We start from the raw sequence: 15469 nt of genomic DNA on the forward strand, positions 1-15469 counted from the left end.
TGTCTGTAGGGTGTTTGTCATCAACTGGGAGAACAGCAGGTTCATCAGTATTTTGTTCAAGTCTTTTCCTCAAAAAACAAAAATAATGGCCAACAAACTTACAAACTGACAATAGGATGGAGAGAAAGATAGACAAGTAGATAAAAAACATATATATATAGATAGATAGAAATACAGATAAACAAGCAGACAGATAGAGAGAGAGAAAGATAGACAAGTAGATAAATAAACATATATATATAGATAGATAGAAATACAGATAAACAAGCAGACAGATAGAGAGAGAGAAAGATAGACAAGTAGATAAATAAACATATATATATAGATAGATAGAAATACAGATAAACAAGCAGACAGATATATATATATAGAAAGTTATATAGACTGACAGATAGCTAGTTATATAGATAGGCTCCATACTTGGTTTAATATTTTCAAATTCGAGCTTTACAAATAAACACAGTAAAAATATAAATTGTTGAAATTTTTTGAATTTAAATGAATTTAAAAACGTAGTTCTAAACTTTATTTTTCAAAGTATTGTATTTCGATACAATAATATTATTCGTAGCATAATATTATGATCGCGACACTATTATCGAACAATGTTATCATAGCCACGACACTTAAACCTAACAATGTAATCATAATCACGACAATCCAATTCAACAATGTTATCATAGAAACTACCTCACATGTTGTAACATCGTTTGTAATTTACAAAACTAATATCTGGGGTTCGATTTCCAGCCGTGAACAGAGTGTAAATAGCCCATTTTGTGGATGTACACTAAGAAAACGACACTAATTTCACAATGCAGTAAGCGAAATTGTCTCATGTTGCAACAGGTTAACCAAAAACATCTAACAATGGTAAATATAAAATATTTTTCGTTCTTGACAAAAGCACAGATCCTACTTATCTAGGATCTATTACTCACGATTAGTCCCTGTAGCAGTTACTACTTTCAATATCTAACATTAAATTTCCAAACACCAATAACAACGAACTGGATTTTCTTTATTCAGATTGCGATTGTTTTAGTTCTCTTTACATTTACATACCCATTCAACATGTTATTACTGAAAACCTTAGCATTGTGTGAAATTAAAAGGTAAGGCTTTTCATGAGTAAGGGACCTACATTTCGCAAATATCGGACACTTAACTGCAGGCGTGGCATGACCTGGTGGTTAGGGAGTTTGACTCGTAATCTGCGAGTCGCGATTTCAAATCTCCGTCACACCAAACATGCTCGCCCTTTCAGCCTTGGGTGTAATATAATGTGACGGTCAATCCCAATATTCGTTGTTTAACTCTCTCAACATGGTCTTGGCCAATTTGACCGACCACGTAACCTCTTTGTACTCGTTTAAAGTCTTTAGATTTAATACATCCAACTTTCAGTTCATATTATAAGTCTTTTCTGCCTTTCTAACTATGCAACAAGAGCTGTTACAAATTCATCAGGTTAGTCGTTAACTCTCCCATGGGAATGAAGCTTGTACTTTCCGTTCAGAACACAATATGATACAATACTTCATTTGATAGATGAAGACCTTGACTTTCTATTGGTTGTAGGTAATATATAATTAAACGTAAGAGAGAACTAATACCAAATTCTGAAAGAGAGAATGTGACAGGTGGGTGTGGCAGGAGGGGTCTGATTTTCTATTTGACAGCTCTGTAACCAAACAAAATTAAAGGCTTTAAAAATTATAGTTTGTCTGAGCAATGACTATTTTATAGAGTAATTTACATTTAATTTCGTACACTTTGTAGAGGTGGTGGATAAAACAGAGAGGAGAAGATACCCAGAGAAAATGTGTCACGTGTTTCACACTAGGGGAATTCTGAATTTTTTTAAAATATTGCCTTATAAAATTTAGAAATTAGAACTTATATACTATTAAAATATGGATTATTAGCTAAGATTGTATGGTAATTTACTTATACTAATTGGTATAACATAAACAAAAAGTAGTTTGATAAAACTTTGAATGTAAGACACTAAAACTTTGTGTCATGCGCAGCAAAGGATACCCTTGGCGATAGAATTAAAAGTGTTATACATACACGACTGTTTCATATAAATTTAATAGGAGACTTATGATTTAGATAGTTATAAAGTGCGAGTGTTAAATTTTGTATTTTTAGAAGCGATAATTCATCGCAGGTTTGCTTACGTAACTGTTGACGAATTATTTGTTGTGTAGTTCAATTATTGTGAATTGACGTCACGTTACTAGAACCGTCTAAGTTTCTCGTTGTTTCATTGAGTATTGTTACATCATAACATCTCGTAGCGTATAGAAAGTTTTAAGCCCGAGTTGGGCAATATATATTGGCAACCAAGTTAGGAAGTAAGTGAAGTAAGTAAGTTAGAGAAAGTAAAAATGAAATTAGACTGCCTATCAGTTTAGCCGTAACGTGCGATTTCTAAAGTGAATTTCAAAGCTTGTATTGTAATAACAGAGATAGAGGAGAATAATTTGTCTTGTCAAAGGGTGTCCTAAAGTAATTGAATCCGCCTGTGTGGACTTTGGCGAAATAGAGACAATTAGTCAAAGCTCTGGATACAACTGTGATAACCAATAGTGTAACGTTCGACTTGTTTTGAATATATTATTTTAAAACAAGTAGATTGTGTGCTGTTCCTTTATTGTTGAAATTTATCGCCAACAGACATCTACTGTGAAGAATCCGGCTCAATAAAAACCTGTCAAAGAGTAGCCTAAGTGTTTGCGGTGAGTGGTATTGACTAACCACCTTTCCTCTAGTCTATCACTGCTAAATTAGAGACGGCTAGCGTAAATAGCTCTCATGTAACTTTGCGCGAAATTCAAAACAAACAAACCAAACTTAACTGCAAACGAACTAAAAAGAGTTTTGATGTAGTCACCTGAACCTTTTGATCGAACTTTACTGAAAAATTAAAAAGATAAATTTTCACGATGGTTGAAACGGGTAGAAGAAGTTTTTGAAGTTTTTCCATAGAAAGACTTCATCACAAAATGATAAAAAAAAATATATTTAAAATAGTTTCCATGAAAAGTGCATCATAACAGTAGCAGTTAAACAGATAAGTACGTCTAACCGAGAGATCTGGTAGTTGAAAAAACTTGGTGATATTAATTAGACACTTCAAGGTTTACAATAAAACAGAAGTTTTGTTTTTAAAGTTCGAAATTTCCTATTTCCTGACACAAACATTGCAAGTAGAATAAACATATAACTAGCACAACTGGATTTGCTAGAATTTGTTGTAATTTAGACATTTTTATAGAGAGAGAGCGTTAAGACATACTTTTAAGGTAAGATTTTTTTAAACAAATTACATCCTCCATTTGTTTTTGTTTTTTAAGTTCATAATAAACATAATACAATTAATCTAAAATGTATAACATTGACATTTTACAACTTATTGTACAATCTTCTTTAAGGATATTATGAAAATTGATTTCATAAATTAACAGAACAGCAACAGATTATGGATAACATTTTTAATCCTAGTTTTACATAATTTAACACAAACCTGAACATTCCACTTTTCAGAGTTATCAATTTATTCAACACTAACACAAGTTATATTGAATCAGTTGTTTTCCACAGTGTGGTTGTATAAATCACATAATTAACACAACCAACACAACATATATACAACTTTCTACATCACAGACGTATATATATACTCTAACACAAACCTAAGCCTTTCACACTTATAAAATTCAACTTCATCAGAATTTGTGGTAAATCGTTTAATACGTTGGCTCAGTATAAATCGCATAATTAACATTGTCGATAAGTGATATAAATATACAAACCTGACTGTAGATCTTTCAATTTTCGTTTGTTACAACAAAGGCAGTTCAATTTATCGGCGAGCATTCACTTTGTAATCTATATCTCTGAAAGAAAAAAACCCTCCAGAATAACTTGAAACTCGTTACTTACCAGCCACAGATGGCACTAAAATCAAACCAGGAAAGAAATTGCAACGCTTGGTAAAACAGAGTATAAAAAAAATATGCTGTTGCTACACAAACACGTGCTTTACTGGAACTAGCCAGGAAGAGATCAACCTGTGAAAGCCCCTAGAGTTATGGAAGACATCCTCGTTTGATTCATCTTTTTTTATCTTAGCCAATCAGGTGAAAGCAAGGACACCCTATGTGAAAGAACAAGTAGGTAAACAGGTATTTAACCTACATAAGCAAGATTCTAGAAGCTACATTAGACCTCACTTCTTTGACACGCGGGTCAATTTTATAAGTACAGTCAGGTTCATATAATGTGGTCGAGGAAGTGAGCAGATGAAAACTAGAGATACAAGAGTTAGTTTGATTTTGATTAGAAATAATATTTTGGATTTTGTTTTACGAAATTACGAACCTGAAGACTGGATCAACATCCAAATGTATAAGATAAAGAGAGACGTGCTTGGCGTTAACAGAGAGCTTTCCTATGCCATGTGCCGAGCGTAGTCCAGTGATCAGCGTGCCGGACTATGAGTCTGAGGTTCCGTGGTTCGCGTCCCGTTTATACACATTGGAGCCGTGATTGCGTTATTGGGTCTGACAAGAGTTGCCGGTGTTGACTAACTGCTTTCATTCTAGTACATTGGTCTCCAATAGGCACCACATTCGATCCTCGAAAGCTCGATTCATGGTTCGCACTGTGATCAGCTATTGCACTGTTAGTTATTATAATATTTAAGATTAAGCAAAACTTTATTGATGCACTCCCTAACAAGCTAAGGCTCTTTGTGTTAGGATCACTACTTGATGTGATACATAATGGTAAATAATTGGAGACCACTTCAAAATTAGGCAGAGCCAGCAAAGATATCCCTCGTGTAGTTTTGTGAGAAATCCAAGAAACGAACAAACAAAATCCTACGTGATTTTAAAAAATATTATAAACAAATCATAAAGATAAACATAACGTTCCCTAAAAGCTAAGAAACATCTCAGGAACTGGCCTTTTTATTCTGAGCCATATCAAATATTCATATCAGTAAGGACAAGCTGTCAAAATTATCATTTCTGTTCTTCACTCGTAATTAGCTTCAGATTCATCCCATCTAATTTAAATGACAGTTACGAATATAGGGAAGTAGGTTCCTCTAGAGACTTTATGAAAACCGTCACATAAATTATCGATATTTCATTCTGAAGGCATTAGTCGATTTTGCTTTCTTATCTATGTTGCGATTGATGATATGCCTAACGTTCTACCCCTTGGTTAATCAGCAGTTAATAACTTGATACTTGACACACAGTTACATTATGTAAATGCTGAGTTCTGCAAATTTAATGATCAAAGTTGCTAGCTCACGCAATCTGCAAGAAAAAATAATGATTATTTACCAACCTTTTTAAAACGTTGTAGAGAAAAACCAACAACAACAAGTTTCTTTAGTTCATCTACTTTACTACGTGCCACCCCCAGTGGCACAGCGGTATGTCTGCGGACTTACAACGCTAGTATCCGGGTTTCGATACCCGTGGTGGGCAGAGCACAGATAGCCCATTGTGTAGCTTTGTGCTTAATTACAAACAAACAAACTTTACTACGCGATGCGTTTACTTTTAGTTTATCTTATTAAAAACTTAACAGCTTATGTTTGCTTATCATTTGAAATATAATTTCCTATGTTGTATTTAATTATGGCTTATGTGCATACGATGAATATCACATGGCGGAACCACCCACCATTTGTGCACAAAGTTGTATTCTATAGAAAAATTTCTAATCGAAGTGATATTAACTGTTTTTTCTTTTTCTAAAAATTAGGAAGAACGAATAGCAGTACGTATTGGTAGACTGACGTCAATAGTGGATTTGTTACATTAATTTCACGCTCAACATTTGCATCCGAGTTTCAGTTTTCAGTCGGAAGCATCAATAACAAAATGTATACCAGTGCAAATGATGAACATCTCAGCACGAATGGACATGATCCTTAAAGGGGTATTGAAACCATACCAATGACTTTATGTGATATCAACACCCTGCCCCCCCAGTGGCACAGCGGTATGTCTGCGGACTTACAACGCTAGAATCCAGGTTTCGACACCTTCGGTGGGCAGATAGCTCATCGGGTAGCTTTATGCCTAACAACAACTATACAAATTTTCATCGTTTCAGTTAAAAATAATCGTCTAAAGAGAATATATTTTTGTCATTTAGAGACAATTGTCACCACACAGTTAGTAGTGATTAACATGATCTCACAGTTTGTTTGTTACTAAGCGCAAAGATACACCATGGGCTGTCTGTGTTGTGCCTACCATGAGTTTCGAAACCCGGTTTTTAGCGGTGCGAGCTCTCACTTACCGCTGAGCTATTGGAAGGGGGGGGGGACCTGATTTTAGAGATTGTGTATTTATGGCAAGGCTACTAAGGTCATCTGATGCCATCCCTAATTTTGTACTACTGACAAGAAGGAAGACAACCAGTCTACAGCATCCTATCACCCACCACCCACGCTAATGAATTGAATTCACTCGTTAATGCACCCGCAACTTAAAGTCCTGGAATATTTTGTAGTATCGCACGGATTCGAACCCAAATCACCAGCTACGAAATTCAGAGCTCTAACACAGGGCTAACTCACGCCTTTGGAGATTCACTGGATCCTTTATATCAGCTAGACCAGCCCAGGAACAGTGGAAAATATAAATATGGTGTATAAACTGTAAACAGATTTTGGCCAAGGCTTTTTAAAATAAGTTGCTCAAAAATAAGATAATGTTAATGATGGTTGTGTTGGAGCAATAAATAGATTTCTTCATTTTAAATTAATGATGGCAACGATTTCGGAGTTATTGAACTGTAGAGTAACCATTATTAAATGATAATACAAATTACTTTCTTAAATTTTTATTTATGTATTTACTTTCTTGTGATACTTAAATATAGCGTCAGAAGAAATATTTTATTTACACTGTTCGTAGAATATACACGAACTGAGAGATGGCGCCACCTGTTCGACACTGTGTACCTTCAATGAACACTTCCATGAAGTAGTGTCTGGTTATTTTTTTTTCAGGTCTGAAAGTATAGATTATTGTGTTTAACTATGTTTCATTTAATCTAAAATGATTACATTAGCCATTCAAGACATTTACCACTATGCTGAAAATATAGAAGTTTCATATCCAAATACATGTGATCACAAGGTTTTGTTTGTTTCTTTGTTTTTCAGAGCAAAGCCACATTGAACTATTTGTTGTGTCCACCACGGAGAACCGAACCTCGGATTTTAGCCTTGTATGTCATTAGACTTACCGCTGTCCCATCGGGGGATGACCGGGAGAGAAAGCTCTAGTCACATTTATAAGTAGCAAAAGTGAAGAAACTTAAAGAATCCCACGAAGGTTCCCCAGTTAGATTCCAAATTAATTAAAACCGCTATTTATGTTCGTAACCTTTCTAGGTTCTTGATACACCTTATCCATCCTCAAAACTTATTTTATTTTCTTCTATTTTCGAACATTCCAGATAGTTGTAAAACCTTTCATTCGCAGTTTTCAAATAGCGTTAAAGAAACCCTGCACGAATTTTCTCTTTATATAAAACAAAGCAGATACTAATTCTGCACTGGTTTTCAACATTTTAGGACCGTGTTCGATTCGTTTCCAGTTTCTGTTGTTCGAAAGTCTAGAATCGTAATCATTGTTTCATGAATTAAAGGAAAACAATACGTTGTTATTTACAGATTTGGAAAACATAATTTCTGTCAAGGTTACAACTTAGTAAAGTCTCACTTTTAATAAATAGCTTACGTCAGAAATATAATGATCATCCAGCAAGACTTTATGCCTCTTGTACTTAGTAGCTTACGCGTACTCATATCCTCCAATTCTATGATTCATGACTTTTTGTTTGTTATTCTTGAATCAGTGCCATTGTTTCGTTCACATTTTTGTATTATGTTATATTATAGGTTACCAATTGAAAATACGCTATCTCATACAGGAAAATTGGAATATATTTTATGTGTACGACTGCTCAGCAACATCTAATTTTTACTAACAATAGTCTTGGATCTTTTCTGTTTGGTGCCCACCAACGATACAAAAATGACATTCTTACAAGGACTGAGTGCGCACATGCGTCTGGCATTATTTTTATTGGCATGAAACTGTAAATCCCATTGAAAATTTTGTAGATTCTGAAACTTGCAGCCATACCCAAAATATTGAATGTATGTGGCACAGTTTAAAGCGAAGAAATAAGTGTTAGTGTGGAACTCACCGCCAAATGGTTGGCACTTATCTTTTTGAATTTATATGGAGAAATAGAAAGAAAGATAAAGATTTCTTCAAAAAAATATTGTTTACCATCGCAAAATTCGCTAAACAAATATCATTTAATGTTTTGTTATTAACTATTTTATTAAATTTCATTACTGGTGTTATTTTCAAAACGATCTGTTGGTGGACACCAAACGGAAAAGACCCAGAGTATTTTCAAAAAACAAATGTTAGAATTATTGGATTACTTCATGTTGAATAGACCAGAAGATATCAACAGATAATTATCTGCAAATTCTGAAAACACTCGTAAAGTAGCCATCGTTTCCTTGCAAATGTCGTGATGATCCTAGAGTTACAGTTACACGGGAAACAGGCAAATGTCGTGATGATCCTAGAGTTACAGTTACACGGGAAACAGGCAAATGTCGTGATGATCCTAGAGTTACAATTACACGGGAAACAGGCATCTGTTTCCCATATAACTTTGCTGACTAGAAAATGTCTCAACAAATTTATAATGGCTGGAGAGGATGACATATGGCTAGAGGGATGACGTATGGCTGGAGAGGATGAAATATGACTGGAGGGATGACATATGCTGGAGGGATGACATATGGCTGAAGGGATATTGTGCGTTTTTTTTTTTTTGAAGAGAAGGATCGCATAAAGATATTGTTAAGCGATGCAAAACCAAATAAGAAAACATTTTGAATGAGTCAGTTAGATACATCCTTGCCGTGCATTTGCAAGGCGCATATGGCTGGTACTTTCAAACTCCGGATGACACTGACGATCCATTTTTCCCTGGACGGGATGCTAGTTCATCGCAGGTTAATCCCAGCTAACAGTTGGTGACCCATCATCCAGCCGAATAGACTAGAACAAGTGGGGTAAAGGACACAACAACATGACGTGGGTTAGCCTCTTACATCTAACTATTCGAGTACAAGTCTAAAGCGCGAAGCCACTGAGCCACGTTACCCCTCTTTTGAAAAAGGGGCCTCTAATAATTTTCACGAAAACGTGAGTACTCTCTCACCAGAGCTATTAGAACAGAAATAGGCTAAGAAATCACACACGAAGCTAATCAGAATCTTATTTAGATTAAGAAAGAGATTATCCTCCTTCATACACTTTTTGCTGATAGAACCCTACTTTTTAGTTGAAAGTGTTATCACAAAAACACCTACAAAACTCGTGTGAAACAGTGGCGTAGCCAGGTCTAGGGGGGCACAATAAATTAAAAAGCTAAAATTGATCTAAATTTTTAATAAAATGGTGATTAAAACAAATCAAATCAAATGTAATAGTGTTTATAAAAGTTTCACTTATTTTTGTTAAATAATACAAAACGAGTTTATTATATATAAAAGCTGAAAAATAATATGCAATCAATATGCCGAGATTTCTGCTTCTCTCTTTTTCGCTTTTTTATTTATCATTTAGAATATGTCAGCGACAAACTCAAGAGTGTTTTATTCTAAATGAAACTTCCCGAAAACAGAAATAGTGAAAAGTAAAATTGGCTTTAATTGACTATAATTTTTTAAATTATACTTGTTATGTGTTGGACACACCCAGACGGTACTACAAAATATTCTAATTTTATATCAGTCGTCGGTTATCAAAGAAACTGCACTTTCAAGCAAATTAACATTAAACGTGATCTAATTTCCATGCACTAGAAGAATTGTTACAGTCTTCAAATCTATGCTATGTACGTTGTTTGAATTGGAATTTAGAAACTGTATATATATATATATATGTATGTAAAAGACATTTAGAAACTGTTTGTATATATATGTATGTAAAAGACATTTAGAAACTGTTTGTATATATATGTATGTAAAAGACATTTAGAAACTGTTTGTATATATATATATATATATATAAGACACTTCCCTCTTTTCCTATTCCTCGTGGGATCCAGAAAATCTATCAACTCTGACTTTGACTTAGGATGAGCTAGAACAACTACATTAGCCTAACGTGACGTTAAAATCTTAAAAGTAGCCCAGAGGTAATTTTTTTTGCAATTACCCATTACCCATACTTTCCACTATTAGAAACGTAACCTAATTCTACGAAAATGACACAAATCAATGTCTTCAGAACATTTTACCTTACAAACCTTCTTATCAGTCAGTCGCCCGTGACAATCCACGCACGCTTTTTATAATTCGTTTATTGGAATAATTGTTGGAAAGACTGCTTTTCTGAAGATAAGCAATGACGTCATAAACGTAAAACGGAAACTCGAAACTTTCCTCACTATTTTATTTTAACGCCAAGCCATTCAATGTGCTATCCGCCGCGGGAAATGAAATCTCACATTTTACCGTTATTATTCCCTAAATGTATCGTTGATTCTCCTTGAAATTCCACAGTTGGAAGTGGGAAGTTTCCATTTTTTTTATTCAATAATATTATAAAAAAATTGTTTGTTTGTTATGGATTTCGCGCAAAGCTACACGAGGGCTATCTGCGCTAGCCGTTCCTAATTTAGCAGACAAGACTAGAGGAAAGGCAGCTAGTGACCACCACCCACCGCCAACTCTTGGGCTACTCTTTTACCAACGAATAGTGGGATTGCCCGTCACATTATGACGCCCTCACGGCTGAAAGAGTAAGCATGTTTGGTGTGACGGGGATTCGAACCCGCGACCCACAGATTGCAAGTCGAGCGCCCTAACCTCCTGGCCATGCGGGCCCATATAAAAAACACAAATTAATTATTGTTTTTCTTTATTTTTGCTTCTGGACTTACACATTAAACTCCAGCGTTTGATCCCCGTGGGGAAGAGAGCGCAGGCAGCTCATTGTGTAGTTTTGAGCTTAAAGAACAACAGCTAAAAGTTATGATTGTGTTTTTGTGTTGTGTTTTGTAGCTGAATTACTAAAGAATATAGTGTGTTTTTTTCTTTTATAAAAAGCACAAGAGAAATGTAAATTTGATCATTCTATTTTGTTGAATATACTCGAAATACTTATACAGGAATTTGAAAGAGATGAACACTTTTCCATAGGGACTGAATGAGTTACATTTACCAGTATTTATTTACAAACAAGGGTAAAACATCAATACGTAAAACAAACAGTTCTTGTGCAAAAATTTTAAAATAAAATTAATCAATGTTTTGTGCTTCTTTATAAAGTTTCTTTTATCTTATATTTTTTAAACTTTACAAATTAATTATTGTGCAAGTAAAAAACTTCGATGTCTCGATTTATTAATTTTATTTAAGGGTAAAACATTTCAATTCATTGTTTTGTAGACAAAACTGTTCGCCTAAATTTTGAAGCATTTGATTTTCGTTAATATTACCCGAGTTATTTGAAAAAGCTTTAATGTAAACATATGAATCAGAAACTTCGTGATGTTAGAATACGAATTTATTTTTCAATTATAAAAGTTCAACAAAATGCGTGAACTTTGAATACTCCCTGAAATAGTAAACAAACGCCTCTTTAACTTCTGGTAAACCTGTAGTACAGTTTTAATATTATTCATTAAAATTTAATCTTTATTCCACATAAAAAGACGATAAAATCAATTTACCCAAGTGCACGGGTCGAACCTGAGCTCTGGTTAAAGTTGGCAGAAATTAAGGTAATTTTATCTGCAGGACATGGGTTGACCCTATGGTATGGCTATGGGTTTTGGAGCCAGCCAGCTGGGTTCGATTCGTGCGATACAGAAAATGTTCCTCGTACTTTAAGCGTAGATGGTGGATGGTAGAGTGTTGCTGATTGGCCATATTCCTCTGGTCAGTAGTTCAAATGGCAGCAAATAAAAACTTTAGTAGCTTTGCCATAAATACAAAATACAATGTATCCAAACTTGCAAGTCTGTCTATCTATGTATGACGTTAGACAACGGCTTGATCAAATGGAAACTTTAACTTCAGAAACATAATACACACACTAAACACCATTTACATCTCTCTTTATATATATACTTGTATATTAATTCCCTGGAAGATTTAGGGACAGGCAATATTTCATGATGAATTTGCGAAATTACTTCGTAGGAAAGAAGGATTGTTTGTTTGTTTTGAATTTCGCACAAAGCTACACGAGGGCTATCTGCGTTAGCCGTTTCTAATTTAGCAGTGAAATACTAGAGAGAAGGCAGCTAGTCATCACCACCCACCACCACTACTCTTTTACCAATAAGTAGTGGGATTGACTGACACATTATAACGCCCCCACGGCTGAAAGGGCGAGTATGTTTGGTGGGACCGGGATTCGAACCCGGAACCAGAAGAGAAAGAAGGTCAGTGGAAAGATGGATATTGGTTACTTCCATTCTCAACAGTGAGGGCTAAAGCTGATGGCCTCGGTGGCATTTGACTTATCCAATTGGGTTTAAGAAATCACAACGTAGCAAAACTGTATGGGAGGTGTAATGATGGAATTATTACACCCACCCCACCCTCAGCTGAAGGGAGTTTCAGGTGATGTGTGAATGTGAGAAACTTGTTCTAGAGGTTTGAATAAAATATCAGTATTCGCCCTATCTGAAAATTAAAACTGCGAAACCACTGTCAGCTTATTTTGCGTCTGTGTGTGGAAACAATATTCCTGCAACGCAGCTAAATGTTTAAATTTTGCTACAGCAGAAAAGTGTGTGTGTGTGTGTTTTGGGAGGGCGTTAATTGAAATTGGTTTGTTTGTTTATTTTAGAACTTTTGCCTACTAAAGCTACACAAGGTGATATCTTAATTTTCAACTGATAGATTAGAATGAAAGCAGCTAACCAACAACACCCGCAATCTATTGGTGGTCTACTTATGTGTGACTCAGTAGTGGGAGTTGGCATATTAGTGCATACATGGCTAGTCGACAGCATCGGCCACCAACTCACGGACTACTCACATCTGACTTAATAGTGCTTTTGTTTGTTTATTTGTTTGACGTTAAGTACAAAATTACATAATGGGCTATCTGTGCTGTGCTCATCACGGGTATTGAGCCCCGATTTCCACCGTCACAAGCCCCCTCAGACTTCCCATCAATTCAGTGGGGGTGGGGTGAGTAAAGGTACTTGACCCTCGATGTTATAGCGTTTCTAAAGTTGGAGCACACCCTTGCGGTGTAAGGTTACGAGCCATGAGTACACAGTCCGGCATGCTAAGCACTAGGCCACGCTCGGCCAGCAAATTACAGTCTCAATAGCCAATAGTGTTTAACAGCAATTGATAACTGATAATATTTTGTCTCTAACAACCACGATGCAGCTTCTTTGGAAATATCTTTATTCGGGTACGATACAGTAAGATAATAAATAACATGCATTACGATTAACCTACAATGCAGAATGTACAAAATTCTCATCATTGATTCGATGTTCATTACACGCGACAATTGACTTTCTCCCCTTAAAGTTTGGTGGTGGTCTTCTTGGATTCTTTTTACTTTTAAAGTAAAATAAATAATAAAATGTATGTCTACCGGTAGGTCAACAGTAAGTTTCGGGACTTACAACGCTATAATTCGGGGTTTGATTCCACCACAAATAGCGTACTGTGAAAATAAACAAAAAATCTAAAATTTATTTATTGAACAAAATTATTAAACCATAATGATGAAACTACTGATATAAAAAATAACAACAAAAAGCTTCTGAAATGTATCAGAAACACAACTTTTCTTACTAAAACACGCAAGAATTACGAGAAAATTAGTCTTTGTCAGTATATTAATAGTTCTGTGCCAGTAAACAGCAGCTTCAATCCAATCCTGTTCACTGGAGCTTAAAACCATACGAGAGGTACACGTGTCACGTGACGCGCATGAGCAAAAGTTTTTTTTTTTTATTATGACAAATCGAGATCACAAAGCATGCAGATGGTTAAAACCACCAGATGCTTAGACACTCGAGAGCAGTTTGGGCTGGCTGGAAACCTGTAGCAGTAAATACCAATAGCAAAACCTGCTGTAAGACTGCATCCAACAGGAAAAGGAGAAAACAAGGTTTCTAAAAGGAGGTAACCTGAATATGTTCTTATAAAATAGAATAATATTGAAACTAGCAGATTGTGTAATGCAGTATTAGTGAACGATAGTATTGTCACTATCGTTTCTCACTAATTGTAGGATTTTTTTTTTACTTCTTTATTTATTGTGTACAGTACAAATAAATTTAAGAAGATTGTCGAAACGTTCAAAATCTTGAAAATTTTGCGTGTTCATAGTAATATGTTCTAAACATCTATTTTTCTTTCTTTAGTACAAAATGTATATGTTCATATTTTCAATCTTCCCTCTTCTTTGTCATATGCCAGTCACAATTTAAATGATTTTTCCAATGTAGTGAAACAAAGAGGAAAACTATTATATTTCCAAAGCGTGCAAAGCTTCTTTAAAATTTTCATACCACTTTAACAATATATCTTCTTTTGAAAAAATGCCGATTCTTAGTTCGCAAATGTTTGATACAGAAAATAAATATACGAGATTTTTATTTCATAATTTACGTAAGGACTTTTCATTCCTATTGTTGAAATTAAAAGTGCACGTATTTCAAATTAGTTTATCACTGATGTTTTTTTAAAGAAAATTATGCTGGTAGTTTCGATAAAGCTTCCCTTAAAAAAACATTTCTATCAACACAAAATAAATCTTGTAATTTAACACGTGTGTTATGATGTGTATTGCATTCAGAAACTCGCAAATACTGTCACGTGTCTTTTGAAATCAATAATTGGAAATAGTTTTTATAAGAAAATAATACTTTAAAACTGGGGGGCAACAAGAAAGGTGTCTAGCTTGTCAAAGTTTGTTTGTTGTTAAACACAAAACTACACAACGGGTTATTTTTACTGTGACTATTACAGTGATCGAACACCGAATTTTAACATAAACCTTCAAGCTTACCTGAACAATCGGGGTGAACTTCCTAAACTAATATTAGAAGTTTTTTAAACGCCTTATGGCCAGGTGGTTAGGACGCTCGACTCTCAATCTGCGGGTTTGAATCTCCGTCCCACAAAACATGCTCGCCCTTTCAGTCGTGGGGGTGTTATAATGTGACGGTCAATCTCACTATTCGTTGGTAAAAGAGTAGTGGCGGTGTGTGGTGATGAGTAGCTGCCTTCCCTCTAGTCTTTCACTGCTAAATTGGGGATGGCTAGCGTAGATAACGGCCCGGCATGGCCAGGTGGTTAGGGCGCTCGACTCGCAATCTGAGGGTCGCGGGTTCG

General features: G+C 35.1%; 2 protein-coding genes across 2 annotated transcripts in view; one reads left to right on the top strand and one right to left on the bottom strand.

Moving 5' to 3' along the window:
- The window catches only part of LOC106464342 (prolyl 4-hydroxylase subunit alpha-1-like), a 35830-nt gene extending 31886 nt beyond the window's left edge, over positions 1-3944 (bottom strand). Inside the window, exon 1 of the mRNA XM_022392029.1 lies at positions 3825-3944. The gene's annotated coding sequence lies outside the window, so the exon portion shown is untranslated. The remainder of the gene's footprint in view (positions 1-3824) is intronic.
- A 10185-nt stretch (positions 3945-14129) lies between these two features.
- Positions 14130-15469, top strand: part of LOC106464340 (prolyl 4-hydroxylase subunit alpha-2-like) — a 34160-nt gene continuing 32820 nt past the window's right edge. Inside the window, exon 1 of the mRNA XM_013924470.2 lies at positions 14130-14254. The gene's annotated coding sequence lies outside the window, so the exon portion shown is untranslated. The remainder of the gene's footprint in view (positions 14255-15469) is intronic.

Source organism: Limulus polyphemus, unplaced genomic scaffold (assembly GCF_000517525.1).
Source record: "Limulus polyphemus unplaced genomic scaffold, Limulus_polyphemus-2.1.2 Scaffold1622, whole genome shotgun sequence".
Classification (NCBI taxonomy): Eukaryota; Metazoa; Arthropoda; class Merostomata; order Xiphosura; family Limulidae; genus Limulus; species Limulus polyphemus.